The sequence below is a fragment of the Salvelinus alpinus genome, chromosome 28, assembly GCF_045679555.1.
Source record: "Salvelinus alpinus chromosome 28, SLU_Salpinus.1, whole genome shotgun sequence".
Lineage (NCBI taxonomy): Eukaryota > Metazoa > Chordata > Actinopteri > Salmoniformes > Salmonidae > Salvelinus > Salvelinus alpinus.
The window spans coordinates 8,488,647-8,504,150 of record NC_092113.1 but is presented as its reverse complement, the minus strand read 5'-3'; positions in this window follow the sequence as shown (position 1 = coordinate 8,504,150).

The following is a 15,504-nucleotide window of genomic DNA, read 5'->3' as shown; positions in this document are numbered from 1 at the left end:
TATGTCTGGGAAAAAGCTGTTATTCAGAATAGTGTTGGACAAAAATACACAAAGGCTTCCTGGTAACACTTTACAATGAGGTTCCATTTGTAAAGGGTTTATAAAAGGTTATAATTACGTTATTAGCGGTTATTTGATCATTTGTAAATGCCTTATAAACCAGGAATAAACAGTTATATATTGCAATAACTGGTCAGTGTTTGCCAAATAGTAACCCAATATTTACTTCCAGTTATTAACCATTTATAAATGTACTTACAAATGCTTATAAAATCAACTCTTATGTATCATCATGCAACCTTATTTTCAATTGCTGCAGAGTTGAACAATAGTTATTTTCTCACTTTTGGGTGTGGTGCATTGTTGTTATCCGAGGAACAGAAGAGGTTGGTTTGAAACCCTGATGCCCTGGCAAAATTTACATCCAGAAAATGTTTCAATCATCATTACCCCTTACCAGATTACCCAGCCTGGTTTCATCGACTAGACGTAACATAGTAAATGTAAATCCGGCACACTCAAATTATACTGAACAAAAATATAAACGCAACATGCTACAATTTCAAAGATTTTACTGAGTTACAGTTCATATAGGGAAATCACTCAATTTAAACAAATTCATTGGGCCCTAATCTTTAGTTTTCACATGACTGGGCAGGAGTGCTTCACCCATCGGGGAGCCAGGTCCAGCTAATCAGAATGAGTTTTTCCTGCAGTCAGCATGCCAATTACACGCCCCCTTAAAACTTGAGACATCTGTGGCATTGTGTTGTATTACAAAACGGAACATTTTAGAGTGGTCTTTTATTGTCTACACCATCAAGAGCATCCAGACTGGTTGCATCACCGCCTGGTATGGTAACGGCTTGGTATATGACAGTAAGGCGTTACAAACGGTAGTGCGTACGGACCAGTACATCACTGGGGCCAAGCTTCCAGCCATCCACGACCTATATACTAGGCGGTGTCAGAGGAAAGCCCATAAAATTGTCAGAGACTCCAGTCACCCAAGTCATACTGTTTTCTCTGCTACCGCACGGCAAGCGATACCGGAAGTCCAAGTCTAGGACCAAAAGGGTCCTTAACAGCTTCTACCCCCAAGCCACAAGACTGCTGAACAATTAATCAAATGGCCACCGGATTAATACATTGACCCCCCCTCCATTTGTTTTGTACACTGCTGCTACTTGCTGTTTATTATCTACCTACATGTACAAATTACCTCAACTAACCTGTACCCCCGCACACTGACTCGATACCAGTACCCCCTGTATATAGCCTTGATATTGTTATGTTATTGTGTTATTTTTAATTTTTTTGACTTTAGTTTATTTGCTAAATATTTTCTTAACTCTTCTTGAACTGTACTTTTGGTTAAGGTCTTGTAAGTAAGCATTTCACGGTAAGGTCTACACTTGTATTCGGCGCATGTGACAAATAAGGTTTGATTTTATTTTATTGTCAAAAGCAACCAAGAGCAACGAACCGCCCTTGCTGTCTCTGCCTGGCCGGTTCCCCTCTCTCCACTGGGATTCTCTGCCTCTAACCCTATTACAGGGGCTGAGTCACTGGCTTACTGGTGCTCTTTCATGCCGTCCCTAGGAGGGGTGCGTCACTTGAGTGGGTTGAGTCACTGACGTGATCTTCCTGTCTGGGTTGGCGCCCCCCCTTGGGTTGTGCCGTGGCGGAGATCATTGTGGGCTATACTCGGCCTTGTCTCAGGATGGTAAATTGGTGGGTGAAGATATCCCTCTAGTGGTGTTAGGGGCTGTGCTTTGGCAAAGTGGGTGGGGTTATATCCTTCCTGTTTGGCCCTGTCCGGGGTATCATCGGATTGGGCCACAGTGTCTCCTGACCCCTCCTGTCTCAGCCTCCAGTATCTATGCTGCAGTAGTTTATGTGTTGGGGGGCTAGGGTCAGTTTGTTATATCTGGAGTACTTCTCCTGTCTTATCCGGTGTCCTGTGTGAATTTTAAGTATGCTCTCTCTAATTCTCTCTTTCTTTCTCTCTCTCGGAGGACCTGAGCCCTAGGAGCATGCCTCAGGACTACCTGGCATGATGACTCCTTGCTGTCCCCAGTCCACCTGGCCGTGCTGCTGCTCCAGTTTCAACTGTTCTGCCTGCGGCTATGGAACCCTGACCTGTTCACCGGACGTGCTACCTGTCCCAGGCCTGCTGTTTTCAACTCTCTAGAGACAGCAGGAGCGGTAGAGATACTCTTAATGATCGGCTATGAAAAGCCAACTGACATTTACTCCTGAGGTGCTGACTTGCTCGACAACTACTGTGATTATTATTATTTGACCATGCTGGTCATTTATGAACATTTGAACATCTTGGCCATGTTCTGTTATAATCTCCACCCGGCACAGCCAGAAGAGGACTGGCCACCCCTCATAGCCTGGTCCCTCTCTAGGTTTCAACTGGTCCCTCTCTCCTCTGTCAACATTTGTATCTTGTGAACAACGTTTCTTTCGCACAATCTCTTCTGACTGGCCTTTGCACACTTCTCATAGACACATTCATCAGGATTATTCTTATTAACTTTTTTATTATTTAGTTTGACATTTTATTACGGCCATCAGGATTCTTCATGACGCACTGTCACATCATGATGTCAGTGTCAACACAACATACTGGACATGGTCGTATTTCTTCCCAAGCGTGTTTCACAGATGGCCAGGTCGCAGTTGCAAATGAGAACTTGTTCTCAACTAGCCTACCTGGTTAAATAAAGGTGAAATAACATAAAAAAACAGATGGGCAGATCTCACAAAATCGGGGAAAATTTTCCTAATTAGAAATAATTTAATATGTAAATAAATGCACACAGAAATATATAAATACATTAATACATACATAAATGCACACATAAAAATATAAATTAATGGATGAATGAATGCACAAATAAATACATAAATCATTATTTTAATCATTAATCCCACTATCTTTCATTTTATTAATTTATATTATATTCTTTATTTCTTTATCTATTTCTTCCTCCAATATGATAATGAAGAGGTGTCAAGCAAGCATAAGTGGGTGGTATCTGCAGTGCCTTCAGAAAGTATGCTTATCCCTTGACTTATTGCATATCTTGTTGTGTCACAGCATGAATTAAAAATTGATTAAATATTTGTAAAAAATTCACCCATCTACACACAATACCCCATAATAAGAAAATGAAAATATGTTTTTAGACATTTTTGCTAATTTATTGAAAATGAAAGAGAGAAATATCTAATTTACATAAGTATTCACACCCTTGAGTCAGTACTTTGTAGAAGCACCTTTGGCACCGATTACAGCGGAATTTTTCTGGGTATGTCTCTAAGAGCTTTCCACACCTTGATTCTTCAACATTTGCCCATAATTTTTTTTTATTATTCAAGCTCTTTCTAATTAGTGGTTGATCATTGCTAGACGACCATTTTCAAGTAGATTTAAGTCAAAACTGTAACTCAGCGACTCAGGAACATTCACTGTCTTCTTGGTAAGCAACACCAGTGTAGATTTGGTCTTGTGTTTTAAATTATTGACCTGCTGAAAGGTGAATTAATTTACCAGTGTCTGGTGGAAAGCAGACTGAACCAGATACTGGAACAATATTTCAAACATAGAACATGGGGAATGGTCAGAGGTGATCTAAGTTACACTAATGTCGTTTTGTTAGTTCTTTTGTGATGTCATTAAAAATGTTATGAAGGAAATACTGTAACTTGGAAAGTATACCCACCACACGTACAACGTTTCCATCTTATGCGTTGTGCATGAAATATGAAAAATGATGAAAGTGTTTTTGTTAAGAGAGGGACATGATTTTAGGAGCTATAAGCGATAATTGTTTAACATAAACTTTGCACATTGACAAGTCACGCCCCTGCGTGAGGTCAGAAAGCGTGTCAGCCTGATGGAACTGCTATTTTGAACAAACTGTATGAAATGATGGGTTAAGAATTAACATATCCGATCTGAGAGACGTAGAGCTGCAGCTTTACGTTTAAAGTGGTTTGAACTCTGAATCTCAACACGAGGTATCCCCCTTTCCCTCACACTGGACACATAGTGCTTCTTTCTTCAATGCTACACATTCCTTTGTCTCATGCCCTTATGCACACGTCTCAGACCTAAGAACCTCCCTTCTACACACTGCTGCCACATGCCCATAAGCTTGACACCTGTAACAACATAATGTATTCGGCACTTAAGATCTTACTGGATAACTGAAATATCCTAACTTAACTTTGTGGAGCAGAGACTCAACATCTAAACTCAAAAGAACAGTAAATGAGGCTTCTGATTCATCACACGCCACGTCTGCGTCACACCAAACTAGGAGCAGCACAAACAAAGGGAATCTTTCCCATCAATTGGTCTTCTTTCACATTTACCGCTACCCTAGTAATCACTCCTTTCAATGGCGCCCTTTTCTTGAGTGCATAATAAGTCACATCTCTTGTCCCAATTCTTTAGGCGCGAAGCGCCTGCTCCCTCTGGCCAGCAGAAACACAAACACACAAGACCACTTCAGGTATCTTCACCGATTCCACAGCACCCAACTCCGTTTTCACCCACACTGAAACCACAAATGGATCAGCCAAAAGGCAGGAATCCACTTTCTCCAAAAATGTCACTCCTAGAGTCACAGACTCATCTTTATCCTGACCATCAGTGCAAGCCTTCGGCTCCGAGGACTTCACCATTCCTGCCACTTCCGAAAATTCACCCTCATTCACTTCTATTTTTCCTCCAGACCTCGATGCGGAGTAAGGCTTACTCTGCTTATACTTTCTACCATTCTTCTTCGACAAACTATTTCCCTTTTACCCACCATTTTTACCCAACTCAAGCTCCTTCCTTCCTCTCTCTCTTCAACCTCCTCTGCCTCTATTTTTTCCTCCATTCCTCCTCCGTATTCCAATTATATGTCTGCTTATGATAATATATGTCACGCCCTGACCATAGTTTGCTTTGTATGTTTATATGTTTTGTTTGGTCAGGGTGTGATCTGAGTGGGCATTCTATGTTGTATGTCTAGTTTGTCTGTTTCTGTGTTTGGCCTGATATGGTTCTCAATCAGAGGCAGGTGTTAGTCGTTGTCTCTGATTGGGAACCATATTTAGGTAGCCTGTTTAGCCTGTTTTGTCGCCGGTACGCCGTTTCGGTCCAGGGCATCCTGCGCCGGCTCTGCGTGCTGTGTCTCCGGGGCGCTGGGAGGGTGCAGTGCGTCCTATGCCTGCGCTCCGCTCGTGCCGGGCAAATGTGGGAGTGGAGCCTAAGGGAGAGGTGCGCGTAGTAGGCACTAGATCTCCAGTGCTTACCCACAGCCCGGTTCAACCTGTGCCTGCACTCTGGAGGGTCCGGGCTAGAGTAGTTATCCAGCCTGGGGGAGTGGTGCCAAGGCTGCGCACCAGAGCTCCAGTGCTCCCCCACAGCCCGGTCCTTCAGCCCGGTGTAGTGTTTTTGTCAGCACGATTGTTCATTAGCTTCACGGTTGTCACTTTGTTGTTTTGTAGTGTTCAGTTTATCCATTAAAATGACGAACACTGCGTATTGGTCCTCCGATCCTTCTCGCTTCTCCTCGTCAGATGAGGAGGATGAAGACAGCCGTGACAATATAGTACTTCTCCTAACATACGTCTCGGTGTTGCCCTCTCAAGGGATGCCGATTTCTCTCATCCAGCGACAGGTCTCCAAAACTACAACACTCACAATGTTCCATTTGTTCTTTTTGTATGTTTTTATGGTGCACGTGGGTTGGAGATAAAATTGAATAGATTTTATCTCAAATTTCCACATTTTATTGTGTTACAGCCTGTATTTGAAATTGATTAAATATATATTTTTTGTCACTGGCCTACACACAATATCCCATAATGTCAAAGTGGAATTATGTTTCTCGAAATGTTTACAATTTAATAAAAACCATTTAAACGGAAATGTCTTAAGTCAGTAAGTATTTAACCCCTTTGTTATGGCAAGCCTAAATACATTCAGGCGTAAAAATTTGCTTAACAAGTCACATAATAAGTTGCATGGACTCCGTGTGCGATAATAGTGTTAAACATGATTTTTTAACGACTACATCATCTCTGTACCCCACACATACAATTATCTGTTATCAGGGAATTTCAAACACAGATTCAAAAACAAAAACCAGGTAGGTTTTTCAATGACTCGCAAAGAAGGGCACCTATTGGTAGATGGGTAAAATTTAAAATAGCAGACATTGAATATCCCTTTGAGCATGGTGAAGTTATTAATTGCACTTTGTATGGTGTATCAATACACCCAGTCACTACAAAGATATAAGCGTACTTCCTAACTCAGTTACCAGAGAAGAAGGAAGTCACTCTGGCATTTCACCATGAGGCCAATGTTGACTTTAAAACAGTTACAGAGTTTAATGGCTGTGATAGTAGAAAACTGAGGATGGATCAACAAAATTGTATTACTCCACAATACTAACCTTATTGTCAGAGTGAAAATAAGGGAGTCTGTACAGAATAAAAATATTCCAAAACATGCATCCTGTTTGCAACAAGGCACTAAAGTAATAATGCAAGAAATGTGGCAAAGCAATTATCTTTTTGTCCTGAATCCAAAGTGTTATGTTTGGCGCAAATCCAATACATCACATTACTGAGTACCACTCTCCATATTTTAAAGCATAGTGATGGCTGCATCATGTTATGGGTATGCTTGTGATCGTTTAGGACTGGGGAGTTTTTCAGGATAAAAAAAAGAAATGGAGCTAAGCAAAAGCAAAATCCTAGAGAAAATCCTGGTTCAGTCTGCTTTCCACCAGACACTGGTAAATTAATTCACCTTTCAGCAGGTCAATAATTTAAAACACAAGACCAAATCTACACTGGTGTTGCTTACCAAGAAGACAGTGAATGTTCCTGAGTCGCTGAGTTACAGTTTTGACTTAAATCTTCTTGAAAATGGTCGTCTAGCAATGATCAACCACTAATTAGAAAGAGCTTGAATAATAAAAAAAAATTATGGGCAAATGTTGAAGAATCAAGGTGTGGAAAGCTCTTAGAGACATACCCAGAAAAATTCCGCTGTAATCGGTGCCAAAGGTGCTTCTACAAAGTACTGACTCAAGGGTGTGAATACTTATGTAAATTAGATATTTCTCTCTTTCATTTTCAATAAATTAGCAAAAATGTCTAAAAACATATTTTCATTTTCTTATTATGGGGTATTGTGTGTAGATGGGTGAATTCTTTACAAATATTTAATCAATTTTTAATTCATGCTGTGACACAACAAGATATGCAATAAGTCAAGGGATAAGCATACTTTCTGAAGGCACTGCAGATACCACCCACTTATGCTTGCTTGACACCTCTTCATTATCATATTGGAGGAAGAAATAGATAAAGAAATAAAGAATATAATATAAATTAATAAAATGAAAGATAGTGGGATTAATGATTAAAATAATGATTTATGTATTTATTTGTGCATTCATTCATCCATTAATTTATATTTTTATGTGTGCATTTATGTATGTATTAATGTATTTATATATTTCTGTGTGCATTTATTTACATATTAATTTATTTCTAATTAGGCAAATTTTCCCCGATTTTGTGAGATCTGCCCATCTGTGAAACACGCTTGGGAAGAAATACGACCATGTCCAGTATGTTGTGTTGACACTGACATCATGATGTGACAGTGCGTCATGAAGAATCCTGATGGCCGTAATAAAATGTCAAACTAAATAATAAAAAAGTTAATAAGAATAATCCTGATGAATGTGTCTATGAGAAGTGTGCAAAGGCCAGTCAGAAGAGATTGTGCGAAAGAAACGTTGTTCACAAGATACAAATGTTGACAGAGGAGAGAGGGACCAGTTGAAACCTAGAGAGGGACCAGGCTATGAGGGGTGGCCAGTCCTCTTCTGGCTGTGCCGGGTGGAGATTATAACAGAACATGGCCAAGATGTTCAAATGTTCATAAATGACCAGCATGGTCAAATAATAATAATCACAGTAGTTGTCGAGCAAGTCAGCACCTCAGGAGTAAATGTCAGTTGGCTTTTCATAGCCGATCATTAAGAGTATCTCTACCGCTCCTGCTGTCTCTAGAGAGTTGAAAACAGCAGGCCTGGGACAGGTAGCACGTCCGGTGAACAGGTCAGGGTTCCATAGCCGCAGGCAGAACAGTTGAAACTGGAGCAGCAGCACGGCCAGGTGGACTGGGGACAGCAAGGAGTCATCATGCCAGGTAGTCCTGAGGCATGCTCCTAGGGCTCAGGTCCTCCGAGAGAGAGAAAGAAAGAGAGAATTAGAGAGAGCATACTTAAAATTCACACAGGACACCGGATAAGACAGGAGAAGTACTCCAGATATAACAAACTGACCCTAGCCCCCCAACACATAAACTACTGCAGCATAGATACTGGAGGCTGAGACAGGAGGGGTCAGGAGACACTGTGGCCCAATCCGATGATACCCCCGGACAGGGCCAAACAGGAAGGATATAACCCCACCCACTTTGCCAAAGCACAGCCCCCACACCACTAGAGGGATATCTTCACCCACCAATTTACCATCCTGAGACAAGGCCGAGTATAGCCCACAATGATCTCCGCCACGGCACAACCCAAGGGGGGGCGCCAACCCAGACAGGAAGATCACGTCAGTGACTCAACCCACTCAAGTGACGCACCCCTCCTAGGGACGGCATGAAAGAGCACCAGTAAGCCAGTGACTCATTTTACATTTAAGTCATTTAGCAGACGCTCTTATCCAGAGCGACTTACAAATTGGTGCATTCAGCCCCTGTAATTGGGTTAGAGGCAGAGAATCCCAGTGGAGAGAGGGGAACCGGCCAGGCAGAGACAGCAAGGGCGGTTCGTTGCTCCAGAGCCTTTCTGTTCACCTTCACACTCCTGGGCCAGACTACACTCAATCATATGACCCACTGAAGAGATGAGTCTTCAGTAAAGACTTAAAGGTTGAGACCGAGACTGCGTCTCTCACATGGGTAGGCAGACCATTCCATAAAAATGGAGCTCTATAGGAGAAAGCCCTGCCTCCAGCTGTTTGCTTAGAAATTCTAGGGACAATTAGGAGGACCAAATCGGAAAGATAGGTAGGAGCAAGCCCATGTAATGCTTTGTAGGTTAGCAGTAAAACCTTGAAATCAGCCCTTGCCTTAACAGGAAGCCAGTGTAGGGAGGCTAGCACTGGAGTAATATGATCACATGGTAACTAGCTAGTTAACGATAGCCCACCAGAGCAAGGTGATATCATCTGGTAGGCTAGCTAGTTAGGCACCTTGGTTGGCTAGTTGGCTACATTAACTAAAGTTGCACCACAGATTTATTTATAAAAATCTTTGGTTGCACCGTATCTCACCGTGGTGTAGTCAGACTTTCCCGACAGTCGGTGACATGCTAATGAATGTGCCTAGCGCTAACTAGCTAACGTTGAATATCCCAGCCCTCATGGACTAGTTAGCATGTCATCACCCGTGGGGTCTGGGTGAATGTATGACTACACGAACGATGAGCTAACGTAACTAGGTAACTAAACGTTAGCTAAATATTCCTGCCCTGATGGGCTAACATTAGCTAGCATGTCACCAAGTGGAAAAGTGACTACACGAACAGTGAGTTAACGTTAACTAGCTCGTTAGCTAGCTCACAAAGTACTTGTGGGCTCAATGTTTTCCCATACAAAACACAAATGGTTTTGTTCCATGAGTGCATCTGTTGTACATGACTAATCAAATGGCCTGTGAAGTCATTTATACATGTCAGCAGGGATGGAAATTAAGCTAACCCAAGTCTAGTACCTTTTAGACTGGGCTAGTAGACAATGTTCCAAGATAGCCTGACACAGCAAACATTGCATTTCACAGATTTAGGAACTGAATGTAGAAATCGTGGTCTGCTGTCCAGTGCCCAAAATCCTTATGTTACATCCCTGCATGTCAGTCCCTTTCAGACAATCCCCCTATCACTGTTGGTCCTCGTCAGTGACCTCAAGGCTGAGGGTTTTAACTTTCAGAAGTACAGTCATATAGCTCATCACAATACTTCACCTCTTCTGGCAAATAGTACCCTAGACTGTCCTGATCATCTAGCTGAGAATTCCAGATAATTCCTCCATCCCAGCAGAAATGTCCCATCCACATAGCAGGATTTTAGATGTGCAGATGGACCAAAACCCAGTCTATTTCAATGTTACTACAGTCAAGTCTGTTATGGTATTTAAATATATACTGAACAAAAATATAAACGCATCATGCAACAATTTCAAAGATTTTACTGAGTTACAGTTCATATGAGGAAATCAGTCAATTGAAATAAATTCAATAGGCCCTAATCTATGGATTTCATATGACTGGGAATACAGATATGCCTCTGTTGGCCACCAATACCTTTAAAAAAAAATGGGCCTCAGGATCTCTTCACTGTATTTTTGTGCTTTCAAATTGCCATCGATAAAATGCAATTGTGTTCGTTGTCCCATACCATAACCCCATCGCCACCATTGGGGCACTCTGTTCACAACGTTGACATCAGCAAACCGCTCGCCCACACAACGCCATACACATGGTCTGCGATTGTGAGGCCAATTGGATGTACTGCCAAACTCTCTAAAACAACATTGGAGGTGGCTTATGGAAGATGTATTAACATTCAATTCTCTGGCAACAGCTCTGGTGGAAATTCCTGCAGTCAGCATGCCAATTGCACACACCCTCAAAACTTAAGACATCTGTGGCATTGTGTTGTGTGACAAAACTGCACATTTTAGAGTGGCCTTTTATTGTCCCCAGCACCTGTGTAATGATCACGCTATTTAATCAGCTTCTTGATATGCCGTACCTTTCAGGTGGATGGATTATCTTGGCAAAGGAGAATTGCTCACTAACAGGGATGTAAACACATTCGTGCACAACATTTTAGAGAAATAAGCTTTTTGCAGGCATGGAACATTTCTGGGATCTTTTTCAGCTCACAACACTTTACGTGTAGTGTTTTATATATATTTTCAGTCTATGCAGTCTGCCTGTGTGACATAGCATATTATCCAGGGCTACTGGTTGGATTGGATTTACTCACACACTCAAACTCATGCTCTCTCCTCTTTGTAAATGTATCCCAGACTTTTATCAAAACTGATGTGTCCATCCTCCTATCCTCATGTGAGTCTGCTGGGCCATGGAACTCTAGAGCAGCACATCAAAAATCCTGCCACTGTGTTGTCAGCTATCTGCAGAGAGTTCCTTGAGGAAGGATGCAACTATTAAGGCTTTCAAAAGCCACATTTTGGGGATGGCCAATTGCAATAAAGTTTTGTATAACACAACTGTTTCGTGTTCTTGTTAGATTACAAAACAATCACTTTTTGATGTCAAGGTGGTCTTCACACAACATTCTGTGGTAATTTAAAGATAACACTTAGAGCTTATGATTCAAAAGGTCTGAAGTAAATTGAAGTCTCATGTCCAGGTGAATACATTTTTGTTCATGTAAAACCCGACATCACACAGATGTGTCAACTAAAATAAATATCCCAGACAAGATTGAAGATTGGGACAAGTAGACAAAGTGATTGCATCCATAGCAGTTTGTATGAATTTGAGTGGTTAACAATACATGATGACAGAATGGTTGTGAGACAGAGTGTGTTGCTGTACTCCCAGGTAAGGCCCTTGCTTCTGGTACCACCGAAGGCCACAGTCAGGCAGCTTGAAGATGATGTCGCTATCCAGGCCCATGTCACAGCATGCAGTGACCTAATGAGGATATGACATGCATTATGTACCTCACCAAAGTCATGTTAGCATTTACTGCACAACAATTCAACCCTTTTGTTAGTGTCATTCATATATGGAAATGCACATAAAATATTCAGTTCATAAGCATTGACTAAAACGTTTCCCAAACTCGGTCCTAGGGACCCCAAGGGGTGTACATATTGGTTTTTGCCCTGTGTCACACTGGTATAAAGGATTTTGGAGACAGGCGCAGGAATACACCCAAAACAAAAGAGTGAGGGTAAACCTCATTGAACGACACGGGACGATACCCGTAATACACAATATATACAGTATATAGCACGCAGCATAACAGCTGCACCACCACATAGGTACTTACACCACCAACGGACATGGGAACAATAACCGACAACGACAGAGGGAACAGAGGGCACATATATACACATCCTAATCAGGGGGAATGGGAACCAGGTGTGTGTAATCAGACAAGACAGTCCGGGGTTGATGATAATGAATCCTGTTCAGGGAAGCCTAGAAAGCCGGTGACGTAGACCTCCGGAACTGGTGAACAGAATGAGCAGCGGGACGACACAGGCCTCGGGGTCGGTCTGGGCGCCGACTGTGAAAATCCCTGGTCAGCGAAGCGTCCTGGATGTCCACCGCAGGAACCCAGCACCGCTCCTCTGGGCCATACCCCTCCCAGTCGATGAGGTGAGGTACTGGAGACACCCTCCCCCCCAACGCCTCGAATCCAGGACCTCCCGGACTGAGTACGCCGGACCTCCCTCGATGTCCAGAGGGGGAGGCGGGGCATCACTGGGTCCAGCCTCAGCGAGGGGACCAGGCACCACTGGCCTGAGGAGAGACACATGAAAGGTCGGGTTAATGCGGTAATCAACAGGGAGTTGTAAACTGAACGTTACCTCATTAACCCTCCTCAGGACTTTAAACAGCCCCATGAACTGCGGGCTCAGCTTCCGGCAGGACAGGCGAAGGGGCAGGTTCCGGGTGGAGAGCCAGACCTGGTCGCCTGGGGAGAAAACAGGCGCCTCACTGCGATGGCGGTCTGCCTGTTTCTTGTGCCAACACACGGCGCTCTGGAGATGAATGTGCGCAGCTTTCCAGATCTCCTCAGCAGTCTGAAACCACTCATCCACCGCAGGAGCCTCGGTCTGGCTCGGATGCCAAGGTGCCAGTGCCGGCTGATACCCCAACACACATGGGAAAGGAGTGAGGTTAGTGGAGGAGTGGCGGAGGGAAATCTGCGGGGACTCCGTCCAAGGTAGAAACTCTACCCACTCCCCCGGCCGATCCTGACAGTAACACCGCAGGAACCTGCCCACCTCCTGGTTGACCCTCTCCACCTGCCCATTTGCTTGAGGCCGATACCCGGAGGCAAGACTGATCATGACCCCCAGGCATTCCATGAACGCCTTCAATACCCGTGAGGTGAACTATGATCCCATAGTGCCGGAAGACGTGCGTAAAAAGAGCCTCCGCGGTTTGCATGGCCGACGGAAGCCCAGGCAGAGGAAGGAGGCGACAAGCTTTGGAAAACCGGTCCACAATGACGAGAATGGTGGTGTTCCCCTGGAAGGGGGGAAGGTCAGTGACAAAGTCCACCGAGAGGTGAAACTAGGGTCGTTGTGGAACTGGCAGGGGAAGGAGCTTTCCATAAGGGAGGTGTCTGGGTGTCTTAGACTGAGCACAGATGGAGTAGGAAGAGACGTAAACCCGGACATCCCTAGCCAAGGTGGGCCACCAGTACTTCTCCGTTAGGCAGGCAATGGTACGGCCTATCCCAGGATGACCCGACACATGCTCACTGAGTCTGTACATAGTCAAAGCTTTGCTTAAGTTTGGGTAATTTACAGTGGTCAGGTATTCTGCCACTGTGTTCCCTCTGTTAAGAGCCAAATAACATCCTAGTTTGCTCTGTTGTTTTGTTAATTCTTTCCAATGTGTCAAGTAATGTTTTCTTTTTCTCATGATTTGGTTGGGTAAAATTGTGTTGCTGTCCTGGGGCTCTGTGGGGTCTGTTTGTGTTTGTGAACAGAGCCCCAGGACCAGCTTGTTTAGGGGACTCTACTCCAAGTTCATCTCTCTGTAGGTTTTGTTATGGAAGGTTTGGGAATCGCTTCCTTTAAGGTGGTTGTAGAATTTAACAGCTCTTTTCTGGATTTTGATAATTTGTGGATATCGGCATAACTCTGCTCTGCATGCATTATTTGATGTTTTACGTTGTACACAGAGAATTCTGCATGCAGAGTCTCAATTTGGTTTTTGTACCATTTTATGAATTCTTGGTGGTGAGCGGACCCCAGACCTCACAACCATAAAGGGAAATGGGTTCTATAACTGATTCAAGTATTTTTAGCCAGATCCTAATTAGTAGGTAGAATTTTATGTTCCTTTTGATGGCATAGAAGGACCTTCTTGCCTTGTCTCTCAGCTCGTTCACAGCTTTGTGGAAGTTACCTGTGGCGCTGATGTTTAGACCGAGGTATGTATAGTTTTTTGTGTGCTCTAGGGCAACAGTGTCTAGATGGAATTTGTATTTGTGGTCCTTTTTTGGAACAGCATTATTTTTGTCTTACTGAGATTTACTGTCAGGGCCCAGGTCTGACAGAGTCTGATGAAGATCTAGGTGCTGCTGTAGGCCCTCCTTGGGGGGACAGAATACCAGATCATCATCAAACCGTAGACATTTTACTTCAGATTCTAGTAGGGTGAGGCTGGGTGCTGCTGACTGTTCTAGTGCCCTCGCCAATTCATTGATATATATGTTGAAGATGGTGGGGCTTAAGCTGCATCCCTGTCTCACCCCACTGTGTGTGTTTTTTGCCAATTTTAACCACACACTTGTTGTTTGTGTACATGGATTTTATAATGTTGTATTTGTTCCCCCAACACCACTTTCCGTCAATTTGTATAGCAGACCCTCATGCTAAATTGAGTCAAAGGCTTTTTTGAAATCAAATAAGCATGAGAAGACTTTGCCTTTGTTTTTTTTGTTTTTTTTGTCAATTAGGGTGTGCAGGGTGAATACGTGGTCTGTCGTACGGTCATTTGGTAAAAAGCTAATTTGCCCAGTACATTGTTTTCACTGAGGAAATGTACGAGTCGTCTGTTAATGATAATGTAGAGAATTTTCCCAAGGTTGCTGTTGAAGCATATCCCACGGTAGTTATTGGGGTCAAATTTGTCTCCATTTTTATGGATCCTCTCTCTCTCTCTCTCGCTCTCTCTCTCTCTCTATCTATCTATCTATCTATCTATCTATCTATCTATCTATCTATCTATCTATCTATCTATCTATCTATCTATCTATCTATCTATCTATCTACCGACCGCACCTGCTGTCTCGACCTCTGAATGCTTGCTATGAAAAGCCAACTGACATTTACTCCTGAGGTGCTGAACTATTGCACCCTTTAACCCCACTGTGATTAATATTTGACCCTGCTGGTCATTTTAGGCTGGGTTTCTGTATAAGCACTTTGTGATATTTGTTATTATACCCACAGACATTTGATTGACACCCCCTCATCATATTGGAGGAAGAAATACAGAAATAAATGAATGAATAAATATATAAATTAATTATGTTCCTTGGTGTCCACATCAACAACAAACTAGATTTTTAAAAATGTATTTAATTTATTTCACCTTTATTTAGCCAGGTAGGCAAGTTGAGAACAAGTTCTCATTTACAACTGCGACCTGGCCAAGAATAAAGCAAAGCAGTT